Raw genomic sequence first — 21134 nt, 5'->3', positions numbered from 1 at the left:
TTCAAGATGAATGAGTCCTAGAAATCTGCTGTGCAACATTGTGCCTATAATTAACAGCACTGTATGGTACACTGAAAACTGTCTTAAAAGGGTAGAGATGGGGCTCCTGGGTGGCTCAGTCAGTTAAGCGTCGGACTCTTGACTTCGGCTCAGGTCATGATCTCATGGTCATGGAATTTGTCCCCACCTTAGGATCCATGCTTATCATGGAGCCTGCTTGGAACTCTCTCATTTTCTCTCTGTGCCCCTCCCTCACTTGCATACATGCTCTCTCTCTGTCTGTCTCTCTCTCTCTGTCTCTCTCTACCTCTTTCTCTCAAAATAAATAAACATTCAAAAAAGAAAAACAAAGTAGAGATCATGTTACATAGTCCTACTACTATTAAAAAAAATAGTAAGAATTTTCTAAAATTAAACAAAAATAAGAAAAATTAGAGGGAAAAACACTTGAATAGACAAATGAAGGAGAAACAATTAAGTCTGGGGCACCTGGGTGGCTCAGTCAGTTGAGCATCTGACTCTTGACTTCAGCTCAGGTCATGATCCCGGGGTTGTGGGATTGAGCCCTGCTCAGGCTCTGCACTGAGTGTAGAGCCTGCTTAATTCTCTCTCTCTCTCTCTCTCTCTCTCTCTCTCTCTCTCTCTCTCTCTCTCTCTCTCTCCCTCTCCCTCTCCCTCCCCCCTCTGCCCCCTCCCCAGCTCATTCACTCTCACTCTCAAAAAAAGAAAGAAAGAAAGAAAGAAAGAAAGAAAGAAAGAAAGAAATTAACTCTTTAAAACCTAGTTCTTTTGATGTCCATCCAGAGTTCTCTTTGAAGGATGACAGATGTTTATTGGATTCTTGGCAGTATTTCCTCAGGAGAGGTTGCCAAGAGACTGGCACAAGGCGATGCATGGCAGGAGTGGAAGGCTCTGGGTATCCACCGAGCTGCGTGAGTGGAAGATGGAAGCTTGGTCTGTCACAGTGAAGAATAGGTCTTTATGACTAGATTTTAGGGTGAGTGTGAACAGTGATTTAGAATTAAGCCATGGAGCTTACCATTGTATAAGAGACAGAAACAACATGTGTATAAGCCAGAAGATTTAGAACCAATGAGTATGATTTAGGTCCTTGAGAGACAAGTCATGTGACAATGACTCTAGGAAAGAGTAAGAGCTGAATAAAAGGACAATATTCATTTGCCCAGCAAGGAAAGAGTGGCTGAGAATAAGCAGAAGTATTATTGATATAGAATCATTCATTCACAAGAGTAAAGACTATGACCCAGATAGAGGATTGTGAGAGTTCAAAATATGATCAGTAAGCTCAATGGAGATAGATAGATTTGTGCTATGCTAGGAGATAGGGACCTTCAGTTTTATACCCCCTTAATCTGAGTGTCTAAGTCATTTTGGGAAAGTCTCTGATGAAATACTTCCCCATGCCATAACAATGTACTGTCCAGCTTTTTCAGACTAGCTACAGAAGACAGAGCTCTTCCTGAGAGTGGAGGGGATCTGAGCCAGAAGCCCTGACATTTGTTCCCATTTGCCATTTGAAGTTTCTTCTCCATCCTTCTCCCCCTTGCCTGTCCCATATTTTCTCTTCAATGCCATGGGTCAAGATTAGACAAAAGAAATACTTTTTCAAATCTCCATAGCAAGGTTTAGATTAGATTGCAGCACTTCACTCTAAGGCATAACAATATCAAAAAGCAAATGAACAGAAAGCCTAACAGGTAGCCAGATAATATATTTTATTAATAATATTAAAAGGATTAAAGTATATTAAAAATATATTGCATATCCAGTAGTATACTCTGTGTTTATAAATACTACCTTAGTTGATCTATATGCCAGATTTATGAAATAGATATCATTCTCACTTAGTAGAAAAGAAAACCAAGGTAATTTTTGGCCTAACTTGCAAAGCTAAAAAATGTCAGACTGAACTTGAATCTGAGTTTGACTACTCCAAAGCTCATACTCTTAACCACTTCAATATATTTTATTTCATGGTCAGCTTGGAGACTTCTAGTGGGTTTCACCTTACCTGCTTCCTGACCTGCCTCCAAGTGTCAGGGGCATGTGTTTTTTGTTCTTTTTAAATCTTTTGTAAAGAACACACTGATAACTGCCTCCTCCCTTCAGAATAAAGCCCATCTTCTTCCACATGGATGTAGCCTCATCCTAAGACCTCAACCAGTCAACAATATCTGCACATAATAAATAGATCATTCATTCAGATCACCTGTAGACTCTCCCTTTCCCTCCCTAGTCCCCTACACTGGGTACCTCTCTTGTCTTGTGTTCAGAGGAGGGCACAAGTTCACTTCATATCCATTTCTTCATCCTAATTCTTTATGAAGATGTTGTGGTAGTACTGTTGGTGGTGGTGGCTTGAATTTATTGAATACCTCATATATCCAAGGAGCTATACTTAGTTCTTGACACATTGACAGTTGTCCCAACAGTGGATCATGTGATCTCCATTTTGCAGTTATAGACACCAAGGCTCTGAAAATTTAAGTGATTACCCAAGGTCACTCAACCTGGTAAATGCAAATGCTAGGACTTGAATTCAGCTTTGCCTGGTTCCAATACCTACATTTCTTTTACCGTAAAAGGTTAAAAAGGAAATAATATGTACAGGGAGGATTGAAGCTCTCCCTAAATCTGCCATTTGGGTACCAGCATTTGTCTCTCAACATCTTCTCTTGTTCTGAAGTATTGTGGTAGGATCTGTGAAGTCAGGTAAAAATCTGTTTGTTTTAGAGCCCATGGAATTTTTATATCTTTCCTCTGACTCAAACTTTTACTCACCCTTACACTCGATAAAGCCCATTTCTTACTCCCCTCATAAAATCATGAGAACAATTGATCTCATGTCACATCATGTTGTATCAATACACAGCCATTTTATTTCCACCTGACTATAGTCTTTCATTCTTGTTTCATGTGATCAGTATGTGATCACCCTCAGGTTTATAGCATTGTGTTGTCAAAAGTTTCTGCATTGCCTAAAGCTTGATTTAATTCATCTCTAGCCACTCTGTTTTCCAATTTTCAAAAGTCAGATTCCTTTTTCACAAGAGCATTGCATGTCCTGAACAGAAAGGTTACTGACTCAGCATTGCTCTTGAAACTTTGCACAGGAGGTGAATTTCCCCCAACAGACAGTCGTAATGCAGCTCAGTTCTTAACTCCCAAAGTCAGAAGTTGTTATTTGCAAATGCAATTGGTAAAAAGCTGGTACACTTGAGTTCTAAGTAGAATCTGAATACCATTTGAGCATGTCACTAAGAAAAATAAAGGGAAAGGAATTTTTAAAGTCCAGAATTTTGATAAGCTACAGTGAAGGTGATCTGGCTTTTCATAAAACAATAAAGTTGCTTTCCATTGCCCAGGTGATAGCTTATACTCTAAATGGTAAGTTAAGTTCCTGAAGAGGTAAAATTTTGTGTAAAGTTTGTTTGTTTGTTTGTTTGTTTTATACAGTTGCAGAATAAAGCAGACCAGATTCCAATTAATAATAGACTCTATTTCAGAGAGTATGTTTGATAATGTGTGGTTATCAGAACACTGGTATCAAACTGACTTGGGATGTTTTATCTTGGTGAGCATTGAGCAATATATAGAATATGTTGTATGCAGGAAACTAGTACAACATCGTATATCAATTATGCTTCAATAATAAATAAATAAAAATAGATTTCTAGATTCAAGCTTAATGAATCAGATTCTATAGATGTATGGCCCCAAGCAAAAAATTTTAGGGACAGAAAAGTCATTTATAAGGTAATTAAGTGAGATCAGCTCCATAGAGTTAGGGGGTATTGAGCTCTCAGTATTTCGTATCTATTACTGTAGTTATTGGCATCCTTTGCCTCTCATTTGCACCTTGCACCTTTCTTCTTTCAGGCTTCTTCCACTAATTTTTCATATTTGCTCTCTAGAAAGAATGCATTCAGCACTTCCACACTGTGGCACAAATAACTTGCAATGATTTCAAGGGTTATCCCTCCTAGGAGCAGCATATACAATCTAACATTCATTAAACCCTAAGCTTCATTTCAACCAAAGGAGGGAAATGCTAAGAGTACAATTTGAGTTGAGTCAGGGAGAGGAGATAATTGGAAGTGGTGGGCAGTGGATGCTAGAAATAATGTATGAAAATATGCTCTGTGGTCAGAGAGTGTTGACTCATCATCCGAAATACTTTAGCACCTAGAAGGCGAAAACCAATGTAATAGGAGTGGAATGAAATTTGAGAATGTGTTATTGCAATATTTTAATAGAGATAATCTTGTAGGTATATTGCTCTTTGATTGATGTATGAGTATTTTAAGTATTTGCAGTGTTTATGAATACAAGCTTACATCTCAGGGAGGGAAAAAGGCAAATCTTTAAAACCCAGAACATTCAAACACACACACACACACACACACACACACACACACACACACACGACACACATGACACAAACCCTGCAGTACTAATTATTCTGGGACCATTAAGGACATATGTTTGCAGCTCCTTATAAGTTTCACAGCATGGAAATGAGTATCAAGGCCTGTGTTGCCCACCATTTTGGTTTTGCTTTTGTTTTTGTTGGTATTTAGCTTCATTAAATACATGTGTATTAAACATGTGTATTAAACATGTGTATTATATTGCTTAGACAACTGTAATGGGTTTATGTTTTAAACAACTCTATCTTTCACTGAGCACCAGCTCCTGGAGACCTCACCTTTCTGTTTTATTCAATCACTATTATGCACAGCACCTACATAAAGATGACCAGATAGGTACATGGCTCATGAAAGATTGAAAATATGTTTTAGATGTTTAAAATGACAATAATGTCATTCCTGATACAGTTTAAATCAGAAAGTAAGAGAGTATAATTTACTGATGAGTAATGAGAATGAGGAGATTATATATCTAGTATAGCTGAATGACTTTAGAAAGCTGCTTCTCTAGACTTTTTTATCTTTTTTTTTTTTTTTTTTAATTTTTTTTTTCAACGTTTTTTTTTTTTTTTTTTTTTTTTATTTTTGGGACAGAGAGAGACAGAGCATGAACGGGGGAGGGGCAGAGAGAGAGGGAGACACAGAATCGGAAACAGGCTCCAGGCTCCGAGCCATCAGCCCAGAGCCTGACGCGGGGCTCGAACTCACGGACCGCGAGATCGTGACCTGGCTGAAGTCGGACGCTTAACCGACTGCGTCACCCAGGCGCCCCAAGACTTTTTTATCTTTAAAATGAGACCATTCAACTAGCTGTCCCACGACCTGTGGGAGTGGACCCCTCTACACCTTATGTTCAAAATTGTATCAAACACTCTGGCTTGAATTAAACTATGACTGATTCTGGTTAATAGTTCTTAATTTTACTTCAAATTTTAAATATGTGCTTTTCAAATGTACCACATATTATGTTAATGAGACTTACAAGTTTCTGGTATTTTATCATTAATGGCTGTACCTTTCAGAGCCATTGTAATCAATATATATCAAGTTTTAATTTTAGCAAATAGGACTAGTTTAGGGAAATTCCTTTTACTTAGTCTGAGAAATTCTCATAACTCCTTTTCCACTTATGCTAGTAGTAAACACATCATCATGATTACTATTAGCTTAAAACCAGAAATGGTACCAGTTGGTGAAAACATGTGTTTACTCCCAGAACTATAAAAATATCACATGACCTCAATCCAAGTAAGTCTTGCCATTAACTTGTTTTAAGGGCTAGAGTCAGTTCACTGGGAATATATTTAATTATAGGTATTGTAGGAAATTAAGGTTATTGTAGAAATAATGGCTTCTTCCCTCATGAAGTTCATATTTCAGTATAATTATTAAGATCAACTACTTTTACTCTCATGTTTATTAATAACATTACTTTTATTGAACATTCACTATGTGTTACCTAGTTGCATAATTTAGCTTACTTAAGTCACATAACAACCTCCTCTTAACTGTAATTAATCCTCCATTTTACAGATGTGGAAACATAGCTTCCAAAAGATTAAATAAATTTTACTGAAGCATGAAGCTAGTAAACCCGTTTTCTTAAATTGTTCTTTCACAGTTCTCAAAATTTTCAATCTCACAGAAATAGAGTAGAAAAATTGAAATTGGAATCCCAACAGGGAATTTCTTTTTAACTGGTGCAAAAAGGTGCTTTTATTGTAGCACAGGGTAAGGATCCATGAGCAGAAAGAGCTGCGTTTGGGATTGTGAACAGAGACTGATTATATAGTCTTAAGTTTCAGGGGGAGGGGTAGAGATAATGTAAGCCTCTAAGGTATTTTTGCATGTTAAAGAGTTTTGGAGCCTGGAGGTTTAGCTAGTGTCAAGATAAGATTGCTTTTAGTCTCTAGCAAAACTTCATCATTAAGGCAGCCATGAGTTCCTTGAATGTCATGCTCTGCACATCTAAGGTATTTATCAGTGTGCTACACATTGTAAGGAGATTTAAAGTGAGCTACCTTTCTCTTGCCTTCCTTCTCCTCGTCTGTAAGCACTCATGAAATTTAGCCCCTCAAGGCCAAATGCCTGGGGATTCTCTTCCCTTTATAGGCTCCCTGGTGTGCTCGTCTGCCTTTTGCCCCTCTCTATGCCCAAGGTTCCCTCCCTCACTCCCTCCCGTGGTTGGACCCATGGAGTCTAGGTTCCCAAAGTCTTCACCTGTTCTACCCTCTCCAGTAGGGCCTCTTCTCTACAGAATATCTTCCTCATTAGTTGTGGAGTCTGTTCGGTCAGTCTTTGGGTCCCTTTCCGGACTGTTTGCTCTGAAGCAAGTAATTCCTAGTTGTATTCACAGGACAAGGTGAGTTCACAGTCCCAAGAGGGAAATCCTAACTAGATTTCCAATCTAAATAGCATTATATATGGTTGTTAAGTACTTTGTATTAAGTATAATACTCTATTTAGACAAGTTATGAGTTAAAAGATATTGTGGACTGATCTGCAAATGTATCCAGTCTTCACATAGGAAAGTAAGTGCCACTACCAAATAACTTTATTAAAAAAAGGCTTTCTGTAATTAGAAAAATAAGTGTTGAACTTCCTGGGTTCCTAGACCACATATAACTTAGCTAAAACTAGTTATTTAATAACACGTTGAACATTTATCTTGGAACATTATGTAAATTACTTTCTACCTTAAAGTACCCTTTGCTATCAGAGGACTTGCAGTAAGAACAATTCTTGTTCCTTTCTTTGTAGGAGGCATTGACAACTCCATTTTGTTTGTCTTCTTGTTTTTTTATAGACTTCAAATAGCTAATGGAAAAATTCTTGTCAGGTAGAAAGGGCTTCAACTGCATTTATTGCTGAGAATATGTTTTTCTCAGTAATGTAGGTTTAATCTCTCAGTAAGATTGATATCATATGCATTTCTTCCTCAGTAAACATTCTCTGTAAAAATGAAAAGTTTACTTCAGAGACTTAGGACTAATTCTTGAAGAGGAGCCACGATTAATATCCTTAGAGAACAAATTTGAGATATGGAGACCCTGTTCCTCTGTTGGCATTTTCCGTAATGCTGGTGGGCTACCAAGGCTTTTTCCATATGGGTGTTCACCCACATATGCGTTTGACCCTTTAGACACTCAAAACTCAAAACATGACATTTATGCCTATATACATTTTTTTAACGATTATTAACCAAAACTTCAAAGTTTGACAATTATGACTTCCAATGAAAAAAAAAGCTGTATTTTGAAGAGTTACAGTAAAATGTTAGTTTAGGTAAAGCTTGAATGTTATCATCAGCACAAGTATATTTAAATAATCTGACATAGGGGCGCCTGGGTGGCGCAGTCGGTTGGGCGTCCGACTTCAGCCAGGTCACGATCTCGCGGTCCGTGAGTTCGAGCCCCGCGTCAGGCTCTGGGCTGATGGCTCAGAGCCTGGAGCCTGTTTCCGATTCTGTGTCTCCCTCTCTCTGCCCCTCCCCCGTTCATGCTCTGTCTCTCTCTGTCCCAAAAATAAATAAACGTTGAAAAAAAAAAAAAAAAAATTAAAAAATAAATAAATAAATAAATAAATAAATAAATAATCTGACATAGCTTCCCTATGTTCCACCCATTGTTTTTATCCCTTTGTCTCTGTTTTTTCTTTCCTCCTTCCTCATTTATAATTTTCTCAAATTACATGAACTCTCCTTACCAAGGCTACCTTTTTAAACATTTAAAAATGTACAGTAAATATTTTCCCCCAATTGTTTTCTCACCACACTTATCACATGACCCATTTGCCTTGCCACCTGCAATGAAATTGACCATGATTATAGCAGCAACTAAAATTTGTTGCAGGAAATGGTATATAGCAGTTCATATTGTTTTTTATGAGCATTCAAAATATTGATAATATCCTTGATATTGACATATGTTAGGACATTTAGTTATAAATTTAAATTTAATTTATGTATCGGTTAATTCCCTATAAAATCCAACAATACTATAAATATTCTTACATAAACAGTAGATGAGACCAAAAGTTTTGGATTTCTGCAAACTCTTCTTCCAGATAACTCTTGAATATCTTCTTTTATTCTGGTTCTAAACTACTTACAACTTAGAAAAGAGGCATTCTGTCTCATCTTTTTATGTATGGACTTGATTTCCCACAATTACCTATGTTGGACCTTATGAGCCATGACAGGTACTTACAGAGTTTAAGCTCCTCTGTATCCTAGAATTCTCTTGACATTGTGACTGGTTCAAGTGAATTATCTGCATATGTGGAAAGTTTGCTCCACCACCATCATCTCTGTTATTACCATAAACTAAGGTTAATTAATGTTCTATTAGTTCATCACTTACATCTTAAGAAGGCTTTCCCCTCACTTTTATTTTCTACTTTTGTTGCGGAAATGTTTGAGGATATGTCTTTGTGATACCCTACAAAATGATTTAGATGTTTAAACTTCATTAAAATTTTTGGGGGGTGTCTGGGTGGCTCAGTCAGTTAAGCATCAGACTCTTAATTTCAGCTTCAGTCATGATCTCACGGTTTCTGGCATCAGTTCCCACGTCGGGCTCTGTGCTGTCAATGTGGGGCTTTCCTGGGACTGACTTGCTCTCTCTCTCTCTTACTCTCTCTCTCTCTCTCCCCATCTCTGTCTGCCCCTCTTCCCTTCTGTTCCTCTCTCAAAATAAATAAATAAACATGTAAAAATTAAACTTACTTTTTTTAAAATAATGAATGTAGGCTTACCTAAATGACTAAATCCTGTAAATTTGATGGGAAAAAGATGCATATTTTTATCTGAGGAGATATTTCATCTTGACATTAAGCAGAAGCTTTAGCAAAAGATTACAGTACCCAATGATATGGTCAATGATGTAACCTTAAACAATGATTGATTCTATTTTATAATGATAAGCCAAAAATAGTAAGTTTTTTTTTTCTGCTTAGACAAGAATTATCATTCTAATCAATATTGGTATCATAGCTGACACTCATCAAGTATATTTAAATGCCAAGATATTGAAGGACATTATCTTATTGAACCTTTACAATGCCCTGGTGTTGTCCCTGTTTTAAATATGAGAATACTGAGATTTAAAGAATTTAAGGGGTGCCTGGGTGGCTCAGTCAGTTGAGCGTCCAACTTCAGCTCAGGTCTCGATCTCACGGTTTGTGGCTTTGTGCTGACAGCGCAAAGCATGGAACTTGCTTCAGATTCTGTGTCTCCCTCTCTCTGCCCTTCCCCTGTTCACTCTCTGTCTCTCTCTCTCTCTCAAAAATAAATAAACATTAAAAAAATTTTAATAAATAAAGAATTTGAGTAAAAGTTCTCCTAACTCCACAGCATGAATTGATGGGACTAATACTGGAAATCAAGTCTGTTTGACTTAAAACCCCTCACCTTTGTCCTTGCTATAATATTGTTTTTCTAAGTGCCATTTTTCGTTGTGGAATAATAGGGATGGTCATTTGTGCAAAGGCAGAATCACAAAGACAAGTTGCTATGAAGTCAGGTGGGCAATATCGTGAGTGAAGTAGGCAATGCAGAGCTTTATCACATGCCGTTTCTAAAGCAGGAACCACTCCAGCCGCACTTCAACTCCAGCTGATGGCTTCCAGGTGGGAACAACAAGCCCCTGTTGCTAGATTTCAAGAGAAACTAGATACGTAATTTTTATATAAAATTATTTTTACACAGTATTTGTTTACTACAATATTTAGTCCCCTGGTCAGCAATCTCTAACCTCTCTCTTAAAGATTTAAACTTGATCTCTTCCTTCTTGGTGTTTGGAAGTCATTTGTTTGACAAATAATTATTGGATACTTACTGTGGACTAGGATTTATGCTAGTGTCTGAGAACTAGTTCAGCTTATGCATTCAAGTAGCTTCCTGAATAATGAAAGATATGAGAAGCAAATAATCAGTTTCTAAATCTCTGTGTGTTTCACACTGAACTAGATACCATAAGAGATAGTAAGAAATATAAAATATGGCATTTTATCTACTAGGATTATTCATTGATTTACCTATTCAGAAAATCTTTTTTTTTTTTTTATTCCCAAGTTAGTTACCAGTGTAGTCTTGCCTTCAGGGGTAGAACCCAGTGATTCATCAACTGCATATAACACCCAGTGCTCACTGCAACAAGTGCCTTCCTTAATGCCCATCACTCACTTAACCCACCTCTTTACCACCACCCCCCCCCCAACCCATCAAGATGTTGGGCATCTTTTCATGTCTTTTGGCCATCTGGATGTCTTTTTTGGAAAAGTGTTCATTCATGTTTTCTGCCCATTTCTTCACTGGATTATTTGTTTTTGGGTGTTGAGTTGGGTGAGTTCTTTATAGATTTTGGATACTAATCCTTTATCCAATATCTCGTTTACAAGTATACTCTCCCATTCCATTGGTTGCCTTTTAGTTTTGTTGGTTGTTTCCTGTGCTGTACAACTTTTTATCTTGATGAGGTCCCAAAAGTTTATTTTTGCTTTTATTTTTCTTGCCTCCGGAGACATGTCAAGTAAAAAGTTGCTGTGACTGAGGTTAAAGAGCTTGCTGCCTGTTTTCTTCTGTAGGATTTTGATGGTTTCCTGTCTCACATTTAGGTCTTTCATCCATTTTGAACTTATTTTTGTGTATGGTAAACAAATCTTTTAAGTGTTCACTACATGCCAAGCACTGTCCTCAGCAATGCAGATAAGTAGTTAAAAAAATTCTTGCCTTTGAAGTGAACATATACTGAAAGGAACATATAATAAACCAACAAATATATAATGTGGGAGGTAGTAGTATGTGTCATGAAGATCATAACATGAGGTAGGGAAGTAGAGGTTATTGGAGAATCACTGTTTATTAAGTACTAATTTATATATGGTGACCATGGAAGGCTATTCCAGTGAAGTGATATTTGAGCAGAGACCTCTATTAAGTTAGGGTTTGGACCATGTGTATATTGAGTAAAGATTATCCCTAGGAGGAAAGTAAGTGCAAAGGCCCTGTAGGAGCCAGTTTGAAGGCTCTTGCTGATAGTCCAGAGAAAAATTTGATAACTTGGACAGGGTAGAATTTATGAGAAATTATTAATCTTAGATGTATTTAGAAGGAAATACCAGTAGTATATACTGATGTCTGTTAAGTGAGGGAAGAAGTCAAAGATGACTTACCAATTAGAAGAATGGAGGTTTCATTTACTGAGGTAGAGACTACTGTGTGAAGAACAGGAGTGTTGTAAAAATCAAGATATCTGTTTAGAAAATGTCAAATTTTAGATGGTCTCTATACATTCAAGTTTATTTTTTTAATATAATGTATTGTCAAATTGGCTAATATACAGTGTGTAATGTGTGCTCTTGGTTTTTGGGGGTGTTGTATACATTCAAGTTTAGATGGAATGTCAAGAAGACACTTGGCTCAGAAGGGAAGAATGAACTAGAGATGGCAACATGAAAAAGGAGGTGGAAGAAAAGAGTCAAGTGAGTGACACAGACTTGAAGTACCATGGGTGTTCAGAGAATGAAGGACTTGTGATCTGAAAAATCTGCAAACTGCTTAGTAAAGAAAGGAGGACCATAGAGGAGGAGAAGCTATAGAATAAATGTAGCTTGAGGCAGCAAAACTCTGGAATGCACGGAGACTAAAGAGGAGAATAAATGAGAAAGAATCACAGTATTTGGGTATCCTAACTTCTTTGCCCAGGACAGTTCTGAAATTTTTGATACCTAGGATTTAATTTCAAAGATGGTCTATTGGAGGGAGGGAGGGTAGGGAAGGGGAGAGAAATGCCACATCATGAAAGTAGAAAGGATTAATACATAATGGCTGATAAAATGTGTTCCACCAGTGGAATAGTGGGTGAAACGTTAATTCTTTTTTAAGTTTATTTATTTATTTTGATTTACTTAGAGAGAGAGAGAGAGAGAGAGCGCATGTATACAAGAGAGGGACAGAGAGGGAGGGAGGGAGAGAATCCTAAGCAGGCTTCCCACTGCCCTGTCAGCTCAGAGCCTTATATGGGGCTCGAACTCACTAACTGTGAGATCATGACCTGAGCCAAAACCAAGAGCCAGATGTTTAACCAACTGAGCCACCCAAATGCCCAGAAATGTAGTTTTGTTTTAATGAAGTTCTCATTTAGTGTGAACTCCAAAGGAGCACAGTTCCAAAATTAATATAGGTATCAGCATTGCTAGGTATACCATTTCTACTATATTTTCCTTTATTTTATGAGGGTACTGAGGTTGATTCTCTTGAATTGTATTGTCTATTGAAAGGCTATTGTAAGTCACAGAATTGGTGTTAATCTGTGGGGAAATTTAGCCCAGAAAGGCAGAGCTTGTGTGTCTGTGACTGGTACTTGCCTTGTATATGAGGTGAGAAAGGACTGTTACTTGGGTCTTTTTTATGATAATTTACCCACAGTTATTGTACTTGGATGCCCAAGGAATATCCTTATGTAACACATATTTGCATGTGGAATTTTAATTTGCATTGGAATTTCTGAGAAAGAAAAAGAATCTAGGCATCCACCTAAAGAAGTGTGTTAGTTTGGAATATTGATGCGCCTGGCACTTTACAGTTTTGATTTTCCCCATAAATAAGTGTTCTAGGTTAGTGCTTTATTTCTAGACATGCCAGGGGCTGCTCATTCCCCCAATGGGACAGCCCTGTTCCAATTATTTTAATGTAGTAGAACTTAGTGCATGCTGCCATACTGAACAGGTATAGATCTCAATTCTACCACTGCCTTTGTGTATGGTCCTTTAATTGTCTCATCTGTAAAAAGGAGATCACAATACCCAATAAGAATTAACATGGATTTTAAATGAGTGAATGAATCATGCAAAAAGTTGGGATGGTATCTGGAACAGAGTAAGCATTCAATAAATATTAACCACTTCTATAATTATGAATACTATCTAAATTTTGTTGATGGAGGGAAAGCAGGTACATGAATGTTTTCCTTATGATGGGGAGAAGTGGATGAAAAGAGGGAGCCATGAATATTATTATACTTTAGTGGATGTTAAGTTATTCTGACTCTAAAGGCACATGTAAATGAATATGTTTCCTAGACTTAAGGACATATTTTAGAAAGGCCCCAATATAGGGGATACAATCTCAAATACCTGTGTAAGTTAAGGAGGTAGAGAAAATAAGTGAAGATGACCATGCATACAATAAAAGGGGGTGATGGAGACTGTAGAGAACTAGAAGGGCCCATTTCCCTCTCCTCAGGAGAGGGCAAGGATATCAGCCACAGATGGTGGTGGCCATGCAAGACTCTCCAGTGCAGAAGTGCAGTCCCAGGGGGGCCACATTCTCGGATTTTTCAAGAAGAATTTCCAAATTCAGTTATGTGAAATTAAGACATAAAATGTTTGACAAGTAATTGAAAAAAACAACTTAAAACACTGAGGGTAATCTAAAACAATACATTTGCAGATCAGAGTTGATCTGTTTGTAACCTCTGGGTAAAATGGCAATAGCAAACATTCAACAGAAATAATCTAATCAATTAGCTAGTGATTGAATTCATCTTACAAAATATTTTTACATACCATGTATTTGGTTCTCATTTGGGTCAAACAACACGACTTTTGGAAACCCTTCCCATCCTTAGACTCAGCATCAATATACAAAGTTACTCTACTTCAACATCCCATTTAAAATCTGTTACCTGATCTTACCCTTGTCCTTGACTGCCACCTCTGGAATAAGGCACTGCTGCGCTAGGCTGATTGTGGTTCTATTGCACATCATCCCATCAGCGCTTTCTTTTCATAGCAATAAACCAATGGGCATTTAAAATTCTAGTCCACAGGACACATTAAAGACTATTAAGAGATTAGACTGTGCCTTGTCTTCTCTTTAGATACATGTTGTAGAAATTTAGATGCGGCCCAAACAGAGAGAGAGAGAATAGATATTGTTATTATAAGACAATTCATGTGGGCACCTGAGTGGCTCAATTGGTTGAGCGACCAGCTTTAGCTCAGGTCATTTTCTCATGGTTCGTGGGTTCGGGCCCTGCATCAGGCTCTGTGCTGACAGCTTAGAGCCTGGAGCCTGCTTTGGATTCTTTGTCTCCCTCTCTCTCTGCCCCTCCCCCACTCACGTTTTCTCTCTCTCTCTCTCTCTGTCTCTCTCTCTCTCTCTCAAAAATAAATCCTAAAGGGGCACCTCCATGACTCAGTCAGTTAAGCCCCCATTTCAGCTCAGTTCATGATCTCGCAGTTTGTGAATTCAAGCCCACTTTAGGCTCTGTGCTGACAGCTCAGAGCCTGGAGCCTGCTTCGCATTCTGTGTCTCCTTCTGTCTGTCCCTCCCACATTCGTGCTCTGCCTCTATCTTTCTCAAAAATAAACATTAAAAAAATTAAATAAATCTTAAAAAAATAAGACAATTTATGTATTTAAATAGTCATTAATTTTACCTTTTTGTTTTGTTTGTTTAACTTTGAGGTCATTCTAAAAGTGTGCTTCCAAGAAAGTTTCTGCCCAGATCATGGTTAACAAACAAATAATTGTTTAATAATAACAATATCCTCTCTTTCATATTCTGGAAATTGATTCTTGTTAGAGAGAGCTATAGAGACAAGAATATGGCTTACCACACCTTTGGTACCCAGTCTGACCAGCACTCAGAGCTTAATGGAGGAAGAGGCGAGAAGCGTAGGACTACCAACCCCTGAACTATTAAATAAACTGCTGCTATTAAATAAACAACAAACTGCTACATGATTTTTCTGAAAACAGGCTAGAAACATTGTTTTCTGCTCTTAGAATTCCATAACACAGTAGATGCTGACTTTCCCAAAAGCTGAGACTGATGTTTCTTTTTCACATCAATGGCCCTTTCACCAACCTGGACATCAAGGTGGACATTTTTAATGACCATGCAGCTACTCTTCTAAGCTAGATTTTCCAGTGATTAATAAAGATGGTTGCTGTGTCTTCAGTTCAGTTTCATTGCTAGCTCCCTGGCAGAAAGATTTTTAAAGTGTGTAGACTGCTAAATCATTACTTTATTTACAAGTAGCAAAAAATTTAATTCTCTGGCTAAAAGACTCGGAGTATCTGGTCTTGCCAAAATACCAAATTGAATGCTAAAGGAGAAAAAAGGAAAGCAGATTTTTTTGGATGGTCCACAGCCGATGGGAAGTTATACAACACAGTTTTCTCTGGGCAAAATGACAGATTTACAGAGCTTGGCTGCAAAATTTCTGGCACATTTTGACAAATGGGGACGGTAGATCTATTCACATTCTTCTTTCTAGATAGGCTATCCCAAGTCACGTATTCTTTTAAAATTATTTTCACCTCTGCTTCCACACAAGCTAGGTCTCTCAAAACCGAAGCTAAATTCAGATTTATCAGCACTGTGAATGATGGATCGAGCTAAGCCTACCTACGGCTTAACAAAAGGACAAGACACCAAATAACATTTGCTCTAACACTGTATTTCTCCTTTATAGCAAATCATTCCTACATTCAGGCATAACAGTACATATAATCCTGTATGCAATCTGATATTTTATTTTTCCTCTTCATTTTTTACAAGGATAAAAAAAGCTTCTTCACAAGAATGGATTCCAATCCCATGCAGTACTAAAATCAGTCTCATTTTGTTTTTTCTTCTTAATTATTAGCCTTAAAGTTTTTAGCACTGCTGAGACACTATATGGAACTTTAGCCATTACTGAGTTGATAGGTAGAAACTTACTGGATGATTTTAGACATAAGTTGGCCAGCAGAAACAGCTTAATTTATTACAAAGAAAGAAATCTGAAGACACCAGTCAGAGAAACTTATTTGACATCCCTAATTACCTTCTCAAGCTAGTTACACTACCATTTAGTGTAGCTACCATAAGAAATCTGCCATTTAATGTTAAACTCCGAAGAAAGACAAATAAGAAGACAAGCAAATGCACTGAAGGATATTGTTTTAAAGGTTTTAAATCAATACTAACATGGCTGAATTCTAGTTACTAAAGAATAGAACAGACTTGTAATGAAAGTTCTTATGTAGCTTGGCAAATCCATTCCCAAAGACAGAAACTTTTTCCCCCAAGTGTATCAGCTCTCTGACTTCTTTTTTTCTTCCAGTAAAGAGATATAATTGACATATGACATTGTATTCATTTAAGTTATACCACATAATGATTTTATATGTAAATATACATATATATTACAAAATGATTACCATAATAATTTTAGTTAGCATCTATCATCTCACATATTTTTTTTCTTGTGATAAATGGTAAGATCCAAGAGGCACCTTTCAAGTACAGAAACTTACAGTATTGTTATCTATAGTCACCATACTGGACATTACATTCCAACTTATTCATCTTGTAACTGGAGGTTTGTACATTTTGGCTCCCTTCACCCGTTTCCCCACCCCGTAACACCCATCTATGGTAACCACCAATCTGTTTTCTGTTCCCTGAGTTCAGATTTTTTAGATGCCACATATAAGTGACATCATATAGTATTTGTCTTCTTTGCCAGTATGAGGTTTTATTACATTCTCTCTCTCTCAATTTCCCTCTCTTAGAGATAAAGAGGCAGAGAGAAATCTCATTTTGCCCCATCATAAATTGGGTTTTTATTGCATGTTATTTCAATGATCAGTCTAAATCATTTGTTCTTTCTAGTTTAAAGGAAAAGTTCAAATCAGTCTTGTATAAATGTTCTTTATAAAAAGAGACGTTTTCACTCATGTGTGTGAGAAATCTGAACTATATGTGCAGATTTTAATACATATTCTTATCTATACTGTTTAAAAATAGAACTGCTATTTAAAGTATTATTTTTAGAAAAAAAAATGTTGCTCTTAAAACACCTTAACTGAGAACAATTCAGTGGTCTTTCAGCAGGAGCTGCCAATTTCCTGCAGGAAATCTATTTCACAGAATAGATTTGGGTATGCTAATATGTTCACAGCCACACAAGAGAAACTGGGAATTTTATCAGATGTTCTTAGGCAAGTTGTTCTAATAATAAAATGGAAGAAAATCTGAAAGCAGGCATCCCCAGCATTAGAAGTTACCAGCGTACACCTGCAAGCCCACCAAGACCCATCGGCATTATTTAGTTAACATTTACTATTACTGGGTTCTCTAGAAAAGAGACCTGAGGACACTTATCCAGTCATAAAAATAAAAGTTGCTCTATAGGACTCTACATTTTACTCTCCAACACATTTCATTTTTTAAATTTTTTTAATGCTTATATATTTTGACAGAGAGAGACAGAGGGAGAGGGAGAAAGTGAGCAGGGGAGGGGCAGAGAGAGAGAGAGGGAGAAACAGAATCTGAAGCAGGCTCCAGGCTGTCAGCACAGAGCCCGACGTGGGGCTTGAAATCACGAACTGCAAGATCATGACCTAAGCCAAAGTCAGTTGCTTACCTGAGCCACCCAGGCGCCCCTCAAACACATTTCTAAACATGAAAACCTTACCACAAAAAGATATGAAATGAACAGCCATCTCTCAATTCAGAAATTTGGAAGATATAACTAAATGCCTTACTCCACTTAATGGAGTTCTACAAGACCCCCATTAAAATGTTTCATGGCTTCTTTATCCCACCCCACAAATACTTCTCTAGTCTAATCCTTTATCCTGTCTTGTTTGGACCACTAGAGCTTCTTATACTGGCACAGAAATGTGAAATGCCTCCCCCAAAACAAGGTGGAATGTATACATAAGTCAACCAGGTGGGAAGAGTATGCAACATATACAGCAGGGAGCATCTACTAAACTTCAGAAAATTGCCAGATAGGTTTTTGTTTGTTTGATTGATTTTGTTTCATTTTTTCAAGAGAAATTAGAACTCTCCCACTTCTTAAGTGTTAGCAATAAGTAATGTCTGCAGGCCAAGCTGGACCTGAAGATCCATGGTTGGCAGCTTCTGACACTACAGTTCCCTGCTTTTAGGCTTTTCTGTTTTACATTGTTATTTCTAAAACATTGCTAGATCTTTCTAAAACCATGCGTTTCATTATACCTTGCTGTTCAAGACAATTTCCATTGCCAACAATATCAAACCAAAATTGCTCTTCCAGTGTTGAAGATCTTAAGTGTCCAGTTTTGACTTAAAAAATTATTTGAGATTTTTATTGCATTTAGGTAATTTACTTATGGGCTCCGGTGGATGGCTTTCAGGCACAATTATGACATGGAATTGAGAATTAACTTTATCAGCACTATCAATGCATCTCCTACTTTAGGCAAGAAAAAAAAAATGAACTGACAGATTGGGAAGTTCGGGAGGAGTAGAAAATCTAAGACAGTTAGAAAAGTATCCATAAACTTTGAGAAATAAAAGTGGTTTGGCTACCAGAAGTATCAGTAATGGAAAAAGTTTTGGGAGATTGGAGCTGACTTTTCTCTGCAATCTGACAATTTATCCATTTAAAGTACAACTCATTTCACTTACTGTGCACAAGGCATTGTGTTATTGATGCTTTTCTATTTCACATGCATTTTCCCATTTAACATTTGTAGTAGACCTGTGAGTTGGGTAAAGTATTATGATCTCCATTTTGATTATGAGAAAGGGCTATCTAAGAGAGACTGTGGCTTATCTGAAGCCACAGGTTTGATTAGCAGTTGAATCTGGAGTGATACACCTGTTTCCACATCCTATCTAGTAAAAAAATTACTTCACCTATTCTGCAAGGGCAGATGCTTCGAGTACTATAGACATGTGCTGCATTTGACATCCCATCTCCTAACCTGTAATACGCAACACCGTGGCACAGAGGTCTCTAACCAAATCACTGGCCTGTAATTGGCCATTCATTGTCACTTTAATTGACTTTCCAGCAGTTAATTCCATGAAAGTATTAGTGCTTTGTAGAAAAGTTTGCCTGCTTGTTCTCCCTTTCCAATTATTATGTTTTTTCCTTTGTACTTTGTCTTTTAATATTTTAGGTGATGGGAATATGGGGGGGGGGAGGGTTTTTGTGTGAGAATTGGGCCATAAATTAAGCAGGATATTTGTATGAAATGAGGTCACAAAGTTAAAGCAGACTTTGGTGGGGACAGGAGAGCTTAAACGTCCCCATGCATATTAGACAGTAGATCTGGGATTTTTACCTCAAATACTCTGTGTACAGTGAAATGAATCTCTGCTGAGTTGCCTGACTACAGATTGACTATGAAGTTTCATTCCAGATGAATCTTGAAAATTTTTCATTAAAATGCCTCCTTATCTTTGGTAGAGACATTTAATCCTGTGAAATTCTGTTGACTATTTCCTGGTGTTAATGTTTTGAAGCTAAAGTTGGTCTTTGAACGTATATGTGATTCCCACTGAACTTTGAAACTGCTGTAACATTTTCTGACACTCAAAATGATATTTCTTGGGGTGTTTTAAAGATAGGGGAAAATTAGGCTTTAAATAATGCATCTGGGAAAGACACCACCTATCATAAATGTATGTGTGCATATGAATTGTGCTGTAAGTAAGAACTGGGGAGGGGGTAGGATTGGATTAAATGCAACAAATGAACCAGAAATTCTAATGTACTAATTGGAGAGGACTGAAATAAGATGACAATTCCTAGTCACTGATTTTGGAATGAAAACAAAAATTGCTAACTCATAGTATTTTAGTAAACTCAAAATACATGATTGGTTATTTTTGAGATTCTATTTGAATTTTCAACAACAAAAATAATTCCTAACATTGATCAAGCTCTGTAACATATGCCAGGCCTCTTGCCGATCATTTTCATGGGGATTATCTCATTATGTCTTCACGACAGCCCCATGTCTTTGAATTCAGTTATAGCATTTTAATGTGTTTTTTATTTTTACTTATTTTTTTATTTTTTTTAACATTTGTTTATTTTTGAGACAGAGAGAGAGCATGAACAGGGGAGGAGCAGAGAGAGAGGGAGACACAGAATCTGAAACAAGCTCCAGGCTCCAAGCTGTCAACACAGAGCCCGACGCGGGGCTCGAACTCACAGACCGTGAGATCATGACCTGAGCCGAAGTCAGACGCTTAACCGACCAAGCCACCCAGGCGCCCCTTTAATGTGTTTTTTAAATCATATACAGAAAATTTCACCATGCTTACTATTTGAAATTTATAAAAATTCTACATTTTGAGGTTAAAAAAATTCAAAGAATACAGAAGTTAATACAGACTATTGATATCAAGAGATTCCCAATCAGAATCTTGAAAGAATAATAAATTAGAAAAATGTGTTTATCATTTTTCTTAGATTTTTCCCCTTATAAGTGGAATATATCTTAGAGTAATATCTGAATTTCTGAAAGGGTACTTGAAACAATATTTTGTTAATCTTTGTCAACAACAAAATGGATAATGACCAATTTGTCCTGGTAACCAGGCCCTGATTTTTCTATTAAAGAATGGAGCACCATTCATTCATTCATGTATGCATACAGTCTTTCAGTTAACCATAATTGATCACTTATCATGTGCTAAGTAGGACAATGATGAATGTTATTCCTGCTCTTAAGGTACCCAGATGACTGGCATTTGAATAGAAATTTTTCTTTGGTTAAATTAGATCTCTGCTGATTTTGCTCAGATAATGTCAAATGATTGGTTCTAAATTTATGGTCTTTTGTGCACATTTACTTGAATGAGATTCAAGAATCCAAATGTGGAGAACAATCACTTGCCTATTT

General features: G+C 37.1%; 1 protein-coding gene across 4 annotated transcripts in view; it reads left to right on the top strand.

Annotated features, from left to right (window-relative positions):
- The window catches only part of GABRB2 (gamma-aminobutyric acid type A receptor subunit beta2), a 247237-nt gene that overhangs the window by 153981 nt on the left and 72122 nt on the right, over window positions 1-21134 (top strand). The window lies entirely within an intron of this gene.

Source organism: Neofelis nebulosa, chromosome 1 (assembly GCF_028018385.1).
Source record: "Neofelis nebulosa isolate mNeoNeb1 chromosome 1, mNeoNeb1.pri, whole genome shotgun sequence".
Classification (NCBI taxonomy): domain Eukaryota; kingdom Metazoa; phylum Chordata; class Mammalia; order Carnivora; family Felidae; genus Neofelis; species Neofelis nebulosa.
Note: the sequence above shows the minus strand (reverse complement) of the source record. Positions and strands in the feature narration are given on the sequence as shown.